The sequence below is a fragment of the Vombatus ursinus genome, unplaced genomic scaffold, assembly GCF_900497805.2.
Source record: "Vombatus ursinus unplaced genomic scaffold, bare-nosed wombat genome assembly UNPS02014864.1, whole genome shotgun sequence".
Classification (NCBI taxonomy): domain Eukaryota; kingdom Metazoa; phylum Chordata; class Mammalia; order Diprotodontia; family Vombatidae; genus Vombatus; species Vombatus ursinus.
The window spans coordinates 1,442,225-1,458,896 of record NW_020954642.1 but is presented as its reverse complement, the minus strand read 5'-3'; the positions used below and the strand labels follow the sequence as shown (position 1 = coordinate 1,458,896).

Below are 16,672 nucleotides of genomic sequence, written 5' to 3'. Positions count from 1 at the left end.
TCTGAAACGCCAACATATTTCATGAACAAAACTATACATATAACAAAACCATCCAAATTAAGTAAGGATACCTGAACAACAAAAACAAGTTAAACAAAAAGAGTCTTTCCTTTTATTATAGGTGGACATTGAAGTGGATTTAATTCAAATTTCTTTTTAAAGACCCCCTCCCATCTGAAACAGCTTAAAACTTATTTAAAATGAATATGTATATATATATATATATCTTTATCAAACTACTGGTCTCCAGCTCCATTTTCTGTTTTCAACTGTTTTGGTGCAGGTTCTTCTCATGTCCTTTTAAGAGATCCTCCAGCATCACTATCAAATTTTAGTTTTTTGCCCTGGAATTGTATTTTTCCTTTATTGGGTGTACCCTGAACAGCTCTACCACCTCCTCTTCCTTTTCTTTTAAATTTGCGACCTTTTGACTTAAACTTATTTAGGGATTCCTATTGGTCTTCAATGATTTTTTTCAAAGTTTCTTTCTCTGTCTCTCCTTCTAATACTTCCCATGTTACATCTTTGTTTCTTAATTTTAAGTTTCCATTATTTGCTTCATTGGCTTTGTCCAGTGCTTCTTTTGCCTTTTCTTTAAATAGGATTATTCCCTCTTTTGCTCCTCTGATGAAGTCTATCCACTTTATTTCTCTGTAATTAGAGAAAAGTGTATGAAGATCTTCTCTACAGGTTTAATAATCTAAATCACCAAAAATTTCAACAAGCATCCAATCTTTTAATCCAGGGATTTCCAGCTTCATTATTTACATGTTTGAATGATAAAGAATATTACACTTAGACACAAGAAGTCAGTACTTGCCAACTCAACATCTTCTCCTTGCCTACGTTTTTCTTCTTCTCTTGTTTAGTTTTTGCTTTAGTTTCTATTTTATTTTGCTTCCTTTCTTCATTCTTTTTTTGCAAAGTAACCTTCCTTTTTTTTTCAAAGTAATCTTCCTTAAAGAGTATCAGCAGTTCTGTATCTCTGTATTTCTGTACAGGGGTTTCTATAAACTTCTTGGCAGATTCAACACTATCAAACATAGCAAATATTGATCCCTTAAATGCTTTATGTAATGTTCTCCTCATTTGAATATTTTGTACTTCACCTTTACCTTCTAACCATTCTTTTATGTCATCAAGGGCTACATCGTTTGGAAAACCTTTAACATAAATGGATCTGTTTTTGACTTAATTTTTATATTCATATGTTACTGCATGGAGGGGTTTGTTTGGAGATCTTCTGATTTTAGTTTTATCCTCATTAACTTTCATGAGTTCTACCTTTGATTTCTTTAGAACACTTCTTATCAAAGTCTTTTGTTAGTTTGCTCAATCTCAATTTGTTGGCAAATTTTGGACTCCAGATCAGTCATTTTTTCATTGTCACTATTCTCAGTCATTGTGGGAGGCTATTCTGTGAGGTTCCAGCAGGATCTGCGATGCCCTACCACAATCCCCACAACCCATGAACTCACTCCTCGACTCCCTATTTCAGTCAACACAGATCCTTTAAATAATTTATGGAATCACCTAGTCAAAGAATATCAGTGATAGAAGAAGCTCTGAGGGTATTATCCAATTTGTCCCATATTTACCTAATGGGGGAATTGGGGATTGTTTCCTCAATTATTTTCCACCACACCAAGAATGACTTCAACAATATCCCTTGAAATTGTTATCCAAATTTCACTTGAGGACATTTTGGGAGAAGATTCTTCAACACTAGAAGTCAAGACCATTATAATTGGATGAGAAAAGTCACCCAATAAGATATTCATATTTATTGGCCCATTCAATTCTCTATTGGACATAAACCATAAGAAGGGCAAAAATAAAACAAAGACATAAAACATAAATGTACTAAACTATTCACAACAGTACATATAGTGCTTTTGTTGGAGTAAATAATGAAACAAAAATAAAAACATAAAATAACAGAAGCAAAGTGTATGAGCGTTACCTAGAAAATAGCTTGACTAAGACATATGAATGTAAAAGGATATCATGTTTTCATAGAAGATAAATATGAGGAATTCTGAGAAACACTGGAAACATTATTACATGGATTCTTGTACAATAAAGCAAACAGAATCATGAGAATGACGCACAAAGATAATACGATATGGGAAAAAAACAATGAAATAAAGATAAACCTTGAGTAATTATAATGATTAACATTCATCTTAGAGAATACATAATGAAAATTTCTCTTGGATGAGATGCGGGAAGATATGGGAGTGGAATGTTGTATTCATTACAAATCATGGTTTTGCATGCTATTTAGAAATAATTGTGATGTAAAGATGAAAGTCATTAATAAAACTATTACAATGATTTAATAAATTAATGAAAAATTAAAATCCAGTTTATTAAATAAAAGGCTGGTTTACATCCTGTTGGAAATAATGTGAAGAATATTTTTATTCCAATAGTAGTTGGAATAGATGGTCTCTAAGGACTTTTTCAAATCTGAGTTTTTGTGACTCTATAACCAAAGATGAATGATCACCCATTTTCTTCTCAAAACTTCAAGTGAAGAGTAACTACTTCCAAATGCAGTCTATTTGAACGTTTGAATAATCTAAATGTTGCTAAGTTTTTACTTATATTGAGCTAAAATCTGTTGCTTTCTAATGTATACATATTGTTTCTCATTCTGTTCTCTAGGCAAAGACTAGTCTAATTTCTCTTGCACAGGATAGCTCCTCAAGTACTTGAAGATAGTGATTATGTCCTCCATATTATTGTTCAGTTGTAGTCATGTCCAACTCTGCATGATCCCATGGACCATGAAGGACCAGGAAGGCACAACAAGCCCTTCTATCCTCGACTATCTTTCAAAGTTTGTCCAAATTCATGTTTATTATTTACATGATATTATCTATCCTTTGCATCCTTTGCCATCCCCTTTTCCTTTTGCCTTCAATCTTTCCCAACATCAGGGTCTTTTCCAATGAGTCCCATCTTTTCATTATGTGACCAAAGTATTTAAGCTTCACTTTCCTTATTTAACTGTCTAGTGAACAGTTTGAATTAATTTCTTTGAGCATTGACCAATTTAATCTCCTTTCTGTCCAAGGGACTGTCAAAAGTCTTCTCCAGCACCACAATTCAAAAGCTTTGATTCTGTTGTGCTTTGTTTTCTGTCTAGGCCAACTCTCATAGCCATACATTGCTATGTGAAAACCATGTCCTTCATACCCCACCTTAAACCTTCCCTTTTTCTGGAAAATACCACCAGTTCCTTCAACTGATTCTTATTTGGCACTGACTCAAGTAACCTCATTATTCTGGTTTCCCTCTTAAGTCTCTCTATCTTATCATATCCTTTTTTATAATGGGGTTTCTAGAACTAAACATGCTACTATAGAATTGTTGTGACTAGGATCTAGTAGAGAAGGACTATTCCTTTCCTTATTCAAAACATTATTCTTCCCTTTATTTTAGTAATCTCTATGTTGGAAAAAGACATAAATATTGTAATTTCTATTGTAGATTTGATACTCAATATTCTCTTAATGGTATATATACATATATATGCATTATATATTATATATATTCCTTAATTATATATATATACATATATATATACTCTCTCTCTCTCTCTCTCTCTCTCTCTCTCTCTCTCTTTCTCTCTCTCTCCAACTTTTGCAATCACTGATCAGTGGTTAGTTGGTTAGTTGTGAGGAGGAGAGTGAGATATATTGAAAATACCAGTGACTGATAGGTATTTTCATAGTGATGCCTATTAATTCACTTGTGAACTTATTCAACAAACATATATTAAGCATTTGCTATAGACACGATATTGTGATATATCTGATGGAAAAGATGCAAATTTTAGTGAAGGCATGGTCACTGTTCTCAAGGGGCTCATTAGCTCACATTTCTGTTATACATTTATGATTTATAAATTGCTTTACTCAGAATCACCAGAGACATAGAGAATGCATATCACTACACTCATCTAATGGATGGGCAAAGTGAGGCATGAAGTGGTGAAGATTCTAATAATGAAGCTGGGCTTTCATGCCAGGTTTCCTGATTTTCAGTTGAACTTAACCACTACAGTGAATCTCATTTCTCTTAGAGTAAATTCACACATTCTAGAGAAGATGGTAAAATTCATAACTAGCTTAGAGGCCAGAAGGATGTTTTTGAGAGGAGTTTAATCTCACAAATAATTGCTTAGCTTATTTTTTTTAAGAATAATACTTTAAGGTTGATAATGAACTTTCTGTCACACAACCTTGTGAATCAAGCAATGAGAGCAATATCTACAATTTACAGTGGTTAAAGTGACATCAGATATTTCAACTGGAGAAGAGTTGAAATTAGGATTGTGGAGGGAGAAGGTGATGGAAGCTATTTTCAAGTATTAGATAGAGCACGTGTGGAAGAAAAATTAGAATCATGAATCATAATTAGGAACATTTGGTAGAAATTGCACAGAAGTTTTAGGTTTAAGATAAAGATTAACTTCCCAATAAAATTATCCAAAAGTGGGATGGACTGCAATAAACAGAAATGAGTGAATAAAATTATTCATCACTGAAGGGTTCAATTAGAGCCTGGATAGCCACTCTTCAAGAGTGTTGGAGAGGGTTTTTTCTTTTGGGAACAATTGGTACATAATCACCCTTGGAGTCCCATCCAAACCAGAGGGTCTGTGGTTCCACCAAACATTGAGAGATTAAATGAGTTGATCATGATAACACAACAAGCCAAGATCTATAACTTGTCTCAAACTCAGGTCTTCTGATTCCAATCCCAGAGAAGTTTCCATTAGATTACTTTACTCTGTGTTGGGAAAACTCATTCACTGCATTCCAATGAGAATCATGTGATTCTGTTACTGCATGTTTACAATTGGCAGATGTTTCCAGCATGTTTTGTGGATGCAAAAAGTGAGAATTGATTGTTCAGCAGATAAAAAGTCAGGAAACTCTCTGTTTGCTAACTGCCAGATTTACATTCAAATGGAAAACATAGTTCCTGGATTGTGGCTCTCTATGCATAAAAACATAACGAAGGAAAATTCATTGTAAGCTACTGGTCTACCCAGACAACCTAAATGTTTCTAACTTGCCCATGATCTGAAGAGCACCTTGAGTATTCCAGAACATTTACTGCAATGATAACTACAGATGAAATGATGTCAAATGCACAAAATTTATCTTCATGTACAGCTTTCTCCATAGCAAAATGGCCACCATCTATCTTCGCTCTTTTGTCATTAGATTGATTATTTAACGGGCTTCCCAAGCAAAATATCAACTCAGACAAATTACTTCCTGTGACTTTTTTGTGTGTCGAGAGGGAATATCAAATATCATGTCTGATAGTTTTAAATCACTATCTTTCTTGCCAGGGTATCCTTAACATAGTTTAAAAAGATCCCTAGGTAGTAACTACAACATTTTTTTTTCGTATTTTTCATCCATAGGTCACATTAGCGTGTAACTGCGGACAAGTCAAATCTATTCCCTGGGTCTCTATTTCTTCTTCTGTAAAAGGGTGAAATAATGCAAATTTGTCACTCTGAGGTACAAGGTGACTGCATTGGGGTAGTAGAAATGGTGCTGGATTTTGAATCAAGGAGTTTTTTTTTTAAATCCTACCCCCGATTCTTACTAAGTATGTGTCCATTGGCAATTCGTTAAATTTTCTGGGACTCAGCTTCCTCATCTGTAAAATACAAACAAAAATTGTAGTACTCAGTATATAGAGTGTTGTTATAAACAAACAAAATCAGGGCAGCTAGGTGGCGCAGTGGATAGAGCACTGGCCCTGGAGTCAGGAGGACCTGAGTTCAAATTTGGCCTCAGCACTTGACACTAGCTGTGTGACCCTGGGCAAGTCTCTTAACCCCATTGCCTAGCAAAAAGAAAATAAATAAAAAACAAAAAAAACAATAAAACGAAAAATAAACAAATAAAATCCTATGTACAGATCTCATTGCAAACGTTAAAGTAATGTATGTATTTCAATAATAGTTTATTATTATTATTTTTATTATCATTGGCAGTGGTGGTAGGTAAATGGTACAGCAGATAAAGTGCTAGACCCAAAGTCAGGAAGATCTGAGTTCAAAACCAGCCAAGACACTTACTAGTAGTGTGACCCTAGGCAAGTCACTTAACCTCTGTTTGCCTAGGAGGCAACTAGATAGCTCAGTGGATAGAACACTGGGCCTGGAGTCAGGAAAAGTTCACTTCAAACCTAGCCTCACCTAATCATTAGCTATATGAACCTAGGCAAGTCCTCATTTGTAAGAAATGGGGATATGTATGTAATGTAATGTAACCCCAAGGTTACTGTGAGGATAAAAGGAGATGATATCTGGAAAGCATTTTGCAAACATTAAAACACTATATAAATACTAGATGATGATGATGATGATGATGATGATGATGATGATGATTGTAGCACTAGTATTAGCAGAGTTACCTACTACAAATCAGGATTTGACCTCTGATTTTATCAGTGTAAGAAACTCTAGTGAACTCTCTCAATCAATCCATATCAACAACCTTTGTATAGTTTATAATATTAGAGTTTCTTAGATCATGGAAAGATCAAGTGACTTGTCCAGCATTAAATAGCCAGTGTGCATACATGTTTTTATTATTTAGTAACTTCCAACTTCTTGTGACCCCATTTGGGGTTTTCTTGGCAAAGATATTGGAGTGGTTTGCTATTTCCTTCTCCAGCTCATTTTACAGATGAAGAAACTAAGGCAAACAGGGTAAAGTGACCTACTTAGGTTTGCACAGTTGGTAAGTGTGTAAAACCAGATTTGAATTCTGCTATTCCTGACTCCAGGCCTAGCACTTTATACACTGTGCTATCTAGCTGCCTATAAGCATGAGCATGACTCACTGTCTACTGAGCAATATTGATATTATTGAGGTATATGGCACACATTTTTCCCCCAATTTACAGATGAAGGAACTATGTGTTAAGGATAACTAATAGCTAGCCCACACACTCTTTTAGTGACCTAGAAATATAAAAAGAGGACTTTTCTTTTTTTTTTCTCTTCTTTTCTAGGCAATTGGGGTTAAGTGACTTGCCCAGGGCACACAGCTAGTGTCAAGCATTTGGTCTGAGGCTGGATTTGAACTCAGGTCCTCCTGATTTCAGGGCCAGTGCTCTATCCACTGCGCCACCTAGCTGCCCCAAAAGAGGCCTTTTCTAAAGGAGGGTGCCACACACACATTTCATTGACCCTCTGACATACATTTATGGGAGGTGATGGACAAGAGTCCCTCAATTCAGGCATGTGTGGGTGGGTTGCAATCTGCCCCACTGGATAACTTATAATAATCAAAGAAAGAATAAAAGCTTCTGCTAAACTGAAATTTCCAGCTGCAATCTTAATAAGAGTCTGCACATCAGGCATCCTAGGACAGAGCAAACTTGGACAGAGATTTAGCACTATAAAGTATACCGCCAGATGTAGATTTTTTTTGGTGACTAAGTCCACTTAAGAATACTATCTTTTGGGGGCAGCTAGGTCACTCAGTGGATAGAGCACTGGCCCTGAAGTTAGCAGGACCTGAGTTCAAATCCAGCCTCAGACCAAACACTTGATACTTACTAGCTGTGTGACCCTGGGCAAGTCATTTAACCCCAATTGCCTTAAAAAATAGTATCTTTTGAGGCATTGTTGACTGATTTTGATATGGTATCTAGCCCATCAGAATGGGGCAGCTAGGTGGCACAGTGGATAGAAGTCTGAGCTTAGAGTGAGGAAGACTTCCTAGCTGTGTGACCTTGGGCAAGTCACTTAATCTTTGCTACTAGAGAAGGAAATGACAAACTACTCTAGCATCTTTGCCAAGAAAGTCCCATGGACAGAGGTCCATGGGGTCACAAAGGTTGGATGAGACTGGAAAATGACTGAACAATAACAAGTAGTCCATTCACCGTCCTGCTTATTGTACTTTGGATGTAGTCTAACTTTCAAAGCCCTCCTTCAACTCTGGTGCCCTGAATTAAACATGGAAGAAGGAAAGGAGATTTATCACCTCTTTTGTTCTGGATTCTAGACCTCTGAAAATGCAGCCCCAGACAGCACTAAAAATCAGGTTAGCTAAAAACCAGAGGCTATCATTAAAACAAGGGAAAATGGGTCACCTCATTCACTGAACTACTGAATCTCGAAATTTGAAGAAACCTCACAGTTAATCTAGTCTAATCCAGTAGCTCAGCGGATAAAGCATTGGGCCTGGAGTTAGGAAGACCTGAATTCAAATACAGCCTCGGATTCCTACTAGGTGTGTGAACCTGGACAATCCACCAAATGTTTGCCTCAGTTTCTTCATCTGTAAAATGGGAAGAATAATAGTACCTACTTTTCAGGGTTGTTATAAGGAATGAACGAGATAATTATAAAATTCTGAGCACAGTGCCTGGAGCATAGTAAGGATTATGTAAATGTTGGCTATTATACATTGTTATTATCTGTACTGAGAAGACAGTTCATTTCTATAATATTCCTTAAAAATTGGATAGATTTTTCAGGGACAGAGTAATGTGTGGGGAATATCCCTGATTTTGAAGTCCAAGGACCGAGGCTCACAGAAACTCAGAGTTATAAAGTTGACACAGACTTCAGAAAACATTTATTTTAAGCTACAACCAAAGAAAACTCCATTAGAGCATACCTTGCAAATGATCATCTATTCTTTGATTATAAGCCATCAAAGAGGGGAAAACTGCTCCATCTAAAGGCACAGTTCCACTTTAAGATGGATCTCTCTTAAGGAAAGTCTCTTTCTCCTCCTCCTCCTCCTCCTCCTCCTCCTCCTTCTCCTCCTCCTACTTTTGCTTTTTTTCCTCTTTCTTCTCATCTTTCTCAAATTCCTCATCTTCCTTTTTATCTCCATCTTACTCTGACTAGAGGGCCAAGATGAGCTCATGGGCTGAACTCCACTGCTGACCAGCACAGGAGCTTAATGAATATACCTGATCAACTTTAGCCTCAGGCTTCCCAGCAGCAGAGACTACAGGTGTATCAGCATTGGCTGAAAAGGTTATTTTCTGCCTAGCATTTCGGTGACCCTGGATGGCTCCTTTTCATGTGTGTGGCTTCCAGCTCCATCTCCAGTCGTCCTGATGAATACCTGGTCACTGCACCCAGATGACTCTAGAGGAGAAAATGAAGCTGGTGACCTTACACAGTTCTCCTTATTCAAATCAAAGTCAATTACAAGTCATGTCATCATCTCCCTGATGTCATGGTTCTCTTTGAGAATGAAGGACAAACACAAACATGGATGGCTTCCTATTGCTGTGTTCTGCTTGTGTAGATCTCATCACTTTGGATAATGCTTTGAGCTCTGTACACCTCTCCTTTACCTTTATACTCCCCCCCATCCCCAAAAGGACAAAACAACAACAACAACACCTTTTGAGTTCTAGTCTCTGCAAAAGATTATTCATATAAGGAACTATCATTCCTGAGGCATTCAGTAAATGGATTAACACTAAAGTGATGACCGCAGAGGATCTATGAGATGTAATGGGGAGATCACTGACCAAGGATTCAGGAATCATGGCTCCTAGCCTTGGTTCTGTCATCAACAGGTTGCACAGCTCTAATCAACTTACTTGTTCTCTCTGGGATTGTGTTAAAATGTAGTGTTCTAAAGGAAGTGTGAAAGTGAACATAAATAACCAGGACAGTGCTAGTATTACTGAGTTAAATTTAATATGTTCTTTAAAAAGAGAAACAATCTATATGAGATAGTGAGTCATAGTTGCATATAAAATCCTCTTTTTTGTTCTTCTTTGTATATGGAAACATTCATTTTTGTTGTTTCTCAAGTTTATTACATGTAAAAAATAAAATTTAGGTAAAAAGGAAGAAATAAGCTCCATTCTATATTATATGATCTAATATTTTATTTTTGAAGCCCTTTCCAGCACAAACATTCTAAATTCTAATAGCCTATGTTTGAAGATTCTTCCTGCACTTAATATTATAAAATGTATTGCTATATTACTTCCAGGTATAGCAAACAGCTGTATCTCACATGTAGAATGGCCTAAAGGGATGGAGATGCAGAACAGATATGTCTAACCTCTTCTCCTCCTGTCCTTCTTGAAGAGAGACTTTATTTCCTGGCAAAAGCAGAAGCAGGAGATTGGGGATAGATACTTGGCCCCTCTGCTCTACACAGAGAGAGAGAGAAGGTATCAGGCTCAAATTATATCTATCTTCTCCTTTAAGTATGTTTAGTAGTGGATGTGGTCTTTCAAGATCCACATTAAACTTTTGATCATTGTTCATTAATTGAAGGGAGGAGAACGGATGTTTTATATCCTAGGTTTGACTTCTTTCCCATCAAATACCAGTTCCAGAATAAATACATCGAGTAATTAGCAAAGAATCCATTTACCCAAGTTGAAAAAAAATGAAGAGAAAGTATACATAGGAGAATACACACACACATACACAGAGACACATATACATGCATATATATGTATATATATATATGTGTGTGTGTGTGTGTGTGTATACCTCTGTGTGTATATATGCATATGCATACACATGTACATGTACATATATATACATATATATATACCCATACACACACATACATATATATATGTAACAGTGCACAATGCAAAATGAAGGAACTCTTTTATGAGAGAGAGACCTAGATCTTACCCAAGGGGAAGTTGCTAGAAGACTCTAGTGTAGCAAGCTGGGGATATGGACATGATGTAGATTGCCAGCTCCTCTCATGTTAGCTTCTTCTCAGAGTCTTTCTCCTAAGCAACATAAAATGGGTTTTGGTGCCTTCCATCTTCTCTCTTAAAATTGGAAGCCAAAAGTACCTGAAGCAACTGTAGACCCCAAAGAAACTGAAGAGATCTGAAGAGCCTCTTGAGGTAGAATAGGAGAAAACTTCTCCCCTCTAGTACTCTCCTCATCTCCAGCCCACCCTTCATTATGGTCCCTGGCATTGATCTCTACCAATGAAAAGAGCAAAATATGATATTGGGTAATGCGTTATCTCAAGTGTATTGAGTTTCTAATACTAGAAGTTTAGACATTAATGGCAGATTTCTATGATACATAACTTAAGACATGAGCCATTTCCAGGGTTCCTTTAATCCGAAGAGTTGCCACTTAATCTACCTTAGAATAAAGCCAAGGGTAAGTCTAGTCTAACTCTAGGCATTCTGTCAAATTACAGAATTTTTGTGAGTTGAAAGGCACCTAAGTCACCAACTAATCCAACCCATAAATGAAAATGAATACTCACTGCAACATACCCAACAATTAGTTATCCATTCTTTGGTCCCCTAATTCTAGGAGAACCAACCACCTCCTGAGACATATTATTCAGCTTTTAGACAGCGCTAATTTTTAGTTTTTTTATTTACATTCAGGAAATTGCTTTAAAATTTCAAATTAAACATAATCAGTTGTTCATTGAAAGGTGTATAAGAAAAATAAATACTCAGAGCCATCTTCCCTCTCTGTCTCTATTATCCTCGTGATATTATTTGCATCTTCCCCCTGTGCCTACAAAAAAAAAAAAAACATGCAATAGAAGTGGACAATGAGTTGCCATGGTATTGCTTATGGTTGCATAGAGGCAGCTTTATAATTTTAGTATTTATAATGTTAATAAGATATTTCAATATATGATTATGAATATGTAATATGAGTTGATCTAGCTATTGTAGTATGAACAGTTTGCTAAGACTCTCACATGGGACTGGTTATCTAAAAATGGATATTTTAAGATGAATTGACAACCCTTGGTTGGACTCTGAATCAATTTTTATTAATAAAATAGATGAAAATATTAGTAATAATAATATCTACATTTATGGAACTTATAATTTAAAATTATGTTTTGTTTTGTTTTGTTCTCCACTACAGCCTAATGGCATCATATCTTGGAAAGGCTAGCATGAGCTTAGATTAGACTCTACCTAGAGTGATGAAGGCACTGGAACCTTTAACATATGAACATTACTTAAAAGCATTAGGACTATTTAACCTGTATGAAAGAACATTGGAGATGGTGAATAGTATAAGTATTGCCCTTGAGTCTTTGAAAGGATTCCATATGAAAAATGGATTGTTTATTTTGTTTCTCCACAGAGGGTGACACAGAAACAATGAATGGAAGCAATAGTGAAGTATATTTCATCTCTATATATTTAGATGATGCACACACACAGAACTACACACACATATACATTTGTGTACACATACTTACATATGCATATATATGTAAATATTTATGTATGTGTCTGTGTGTCTGTGTGTGTGTGACACACACACTTTAGGCAAAAGGGACTAAGGTGTAAGAAGACTGGAAAGGTAGGAGGTAGGCTAGGTTATGAAGGGCTCTAAATACCAAAAAGAACATTCTTATGTGCTCCTGGAGGCAATCAGAAGCCACTGTAGTTTTTAGGGGGTGGTGGGAAGGGGACATGATTCAGCCTTCACTTTAGGAAAATCACTTTAGGGGCTGAATGGAAGATGTTTTGGAATGGAGAGAGACTAGAGACAGGCAGAAACATCAACAGGCCATTGAGATAATCTAGGTGTGAGGTGATGTACTAGGATTATGGTCCTGCCAGAGAGGGCATATTTGAGAGATGTTGCAAAAGTGAAATTAACAGAGCTTGGCAATACATTGGATATGGGGGATGAGAGATAGTGTGGAATCCAAGATGACTCCTAGATTGTGAGCCTGAGAGACTGAGAAGATAGGGTTGGCTTCTATAATAATATAGAAGGTAGCAGTAGGGGAGGGTTTAGGGTAGAGTTGGGAAACCTGCAGCCTGGAGGCCACATGTGGCCTTCTGGGTCCTTGGGTGTGGCCTTTTGACTGAGTCCAAGTTTTACAGAACACATCCATTTTTTAAGGGGAACTCTTCTTTGAAGTTTAAATTCAGTCAAAAGGCCACACTTAAGGACCCAGAAGGTCACATGTGGCCTTGAGGCTACAGGTTCCACACCCCAGGTTTAAGGGAAGACATAATGAGTTATGTTTTGAACATAATGAGTTTAAGATGGGATATCCAGTTCAAGATATCTGAAAGGCATTTGGAGAGATGAAATTGGAGGTCAGCAGAGAGATCAGTACAGGATAAGTAGGTTTGAGAATCATCAGCATAAAGATGGTAATTAAATCCATGGAAATTTATGATTTTGCCAAGTGAAGCAGTATAGAGAGAGAAGAGAAGAGAAGAAGACCCAGGCCAAAATCCTGAGGGACGTCTTTATTATGAGTTTTTCATAAATAATCAAGGACAAACATTAAGATCATATCTAGTTCAATGGATTTTGTGATAACTCCAGAAATCTCTCTGGGGAAAAGATTCATTAATGACTTTCAAGACCTTTGGAAATTTGGAGGAGTTTTAGGAACAGAACACCAAAAATAACAACAAATATCTCAAAGATCCATGATTTGCTTGATATGGGCATTCATTGCATCCACAGAGATCACAACCCATGATTGCCTTAGCAAATTGTCTCCATAAATTACTGTGACTGAAGAATTTAGTCACTCTGTGACTAATCGTCCAGTGATGACTCTTTGTATTGAACTAGCCTGATACTCAGAGAACATAGGTGTGATACATTCCTGAATTTGTACTTGGAGCTTTTCTATTTTGATAGTGGCTATCAGAATTTGCACTCATCTTGTACAACTTTCAGGATCATCCCTATATCGTGATTTAATTAAATTTAACAAAGATTTATTAAGCACCCAATATGTTCAAAAGATTGTGATAAGGCACTGAGAATACAAGGCAGAAACAAAACAACCCTTATCTTTAAGGACCTTATACTCTATTGAATAATAACAAAGAAAATTATACCCTAGTGGAGGGAAAGCAACAATAATTTATGATAATAAATTACTGTTATACTCCAGGTTGTTCTGGATCCAGCTTGAACCAGCTGGTTAATTATTTATTATTTTTTCCATGCAAGCATTTACACCACAACAAAACAAATCAAAACAAAACAAAACAAAAACAAACAAAAAAAACCTAAAACAAACAAACAAAAAAAAACCTGGCAAATACTACAAATTAGAGATTGACTTATTGTCTTGTTGGTTGTCTAAACTTAACAAAGTGGCGGTGAAAATGTTAATAATGGAATTTAAACTTAAAAGTGTATTGCTTGTGAATTATACACACACACATACATATATATGTGTATGCATATATATATTATATAGGTGTATGTATATATGTGTGTATGTATATATATTATATATGTATGTGTATGTGTATGTATATATATATTTTATATGTGTGTGTATATATGTACATACACACACACACACATATATATATATATATGTTTCAGAGCTTAATCTTAAGCATAACCTGGTTAGAGGATAATTTAAAGTTTAAAAAAATACTTTAGAGCAACAATAGCTTTCAGTGATCTATGCCCCTGGTCCTCTTGGAGACCTGGACTTTCTACTGAGTTATTACTATTTTCAATACTCTTTGATTTAATTTTCTTTAAAAGTACCTGGAAAATAAAATGAAGTAATTATATCTCCTCTCCAGCCAGTCCTTACCCTAGAGGTCACTGTAAAATCAACCACCTTCCAACTTTTTTACTATTGTTCTTTTCCTTTTCCCTTCTTCTTTCCTTTCAGCCTATCATCCACACCCTACCCCCAAGGCAGCCCAAAGTACCTACTCCACTTTGAACCATATTTCACTTCTTCTTTCCTAAGTATAATATAGGCCTGTTACCTCCAGAAGCTGGGCTACAGATTGGACTCATACTGTTTATGGCCACTCATACTGTTTTGATATGTAGTCGTCAACTATAATCTTTCAAGTCAACAGGAAGTTGTCCTCCCAGTATTGTCTAAAGATTAATCATCTACTTGGCCACTTACATTTTCTGACCCACCAGGCCTTACAACATGCTCTGTTATTGGAATCTCTAGACCTCTAGGCATTCTCATCTGCCCAGCAGTTGAACTCTCCTATAGGTGCTGTCTTTCCAAATTAAAATGGGAGTTCCTTGGATGTGGGGACTGACTCACTTTTCCATTTATAGCCTCACCATTTAGCTAGCTGAGTGCTTTGCAAATGGTAATTATTTGATAGATGTTCCTTCAAAGTTTCATTCATTTTCTGTGAAAGATAATGGAGATTATTAACCTTTCAGTCAAGAATATCTTTTTAAAAAATTTGTTTAGTAGTTTATTTCCCCCAATAACATGTAAAACAATTTTAACATTTTTTAAACTTTTAGTTCCAAATTGTCTCCCTTCCTCCCTCCCCACAACCCTTGTTAAAAAAGAAAGCAATTCAATTTAATAGTAGTATATAGTCATGTAGTCATGTGAAACATATTTCCATATTAGTCATGTTGTGAAAGAAAATATAAAGAAAAAATCAAGAAAAATGAAGGAAGTCAAAAAAGCATGCTTCAGTTTGTATTCAGACACAATCAGTTTATTCTCTGGGCATGGATAACATTTTTCGTCACAAGTCCGGCAGAGTTGTCTTGGATCACTGTATTGCTGGGAATAGCTAAGTCATTTAAAGCTAATCATTTTATAATATTGCTGTTACTTTGTACACAATACATTTCACTTTGCATAAGTTTATTTAAGTCTTTCCAGGTTTTTCTGAGAACATCCTACTCCTCATTTCTTATTATATATATATATATATATATATATATATAGACAATACTATGTATATGATAGTATTCCATTACATTCATATACCACAATTTGTTCAGTCATTCCCCAATTGATGGGCATCCCTTCAATTTCCAATTCTTTGACACCAGAAAAGAGCTGCTATAAATATTTTTGTACATATAGGACCTTTTATGTTTTTGTTTTGTATATCTTTTGGAATACAGACCTAATAGTAGTATTGCTAGGTCAAAGGGTATGCATGGTTTTATAGCCCTTTGCCAAATTGCTCTACAGAATGGCTGAATTAGTTCACAACTCCACTAAAAGTGCATTAGTATCTCATTTTTTCCACATGCTCTCCAAAATTAGTCACATTCTTTTTCTTTCCTTTTAGTCAATCTGATAGGTATGAGGTAGTACCTCAAAATTGTTAAATTTGCATTTTTCTTTTTTTTTAGAGTCAAAAAGAACCTTTTTTTCGTCCAAAACACTTCCATAGTAGTCATGTTGTGAAAAACTAAGTATATTTCCCTTCATCCTATCCCGCCCCCCCCACTTATTCTATTCTCTCTTTTCACCCTGTCCCTCTTCAGAAGTGTTTGCTTCAGATTACCCCCTCCCCCAATCTGCTCTTCTCTCTATCTTCCCCCTGCTCTCTTGTCCCCTCCCCCCCCCATTTTCCTGTAGGGTAGGATAGATTTCCATACCCAATTGAGTGTGTATGTTGTTCCCTTCTTAAGCCAAATCCGATGAGAATAAGATTCACTCATTCCCTCTCACCTTCCCCCATTTCCCCTCCACTGTAAAAGTCTCTTCTTGTCTGTTTTATGTGTGGTAATTTACCCCATTCTACCTCTCCCTTTCTCCTTCTCCCAGTATCATCCTCTCACCTCTTAATTTTATTATCCAAATATCACCCTATTGTCTTCTACTCACCCTGTGCCTTCTATCTATCTATCTATCTATCTATCTATCTATCTATCTATCTATCT

The 16,672-nt window shown here is 36.0% G+C and overlaps 1 pseudogene; it reads right to left on the bottom strand.

Moving 5' to 3' along the window:
• Positions 1-290: 290 nt before the first annotated feature.
• LOC114027904 lies at positions 291-1,403 on the bottom strand (annotated as a pseudogene).
• Positions 1,404-16,672: the final 15,269 nt, after the last annotated feature.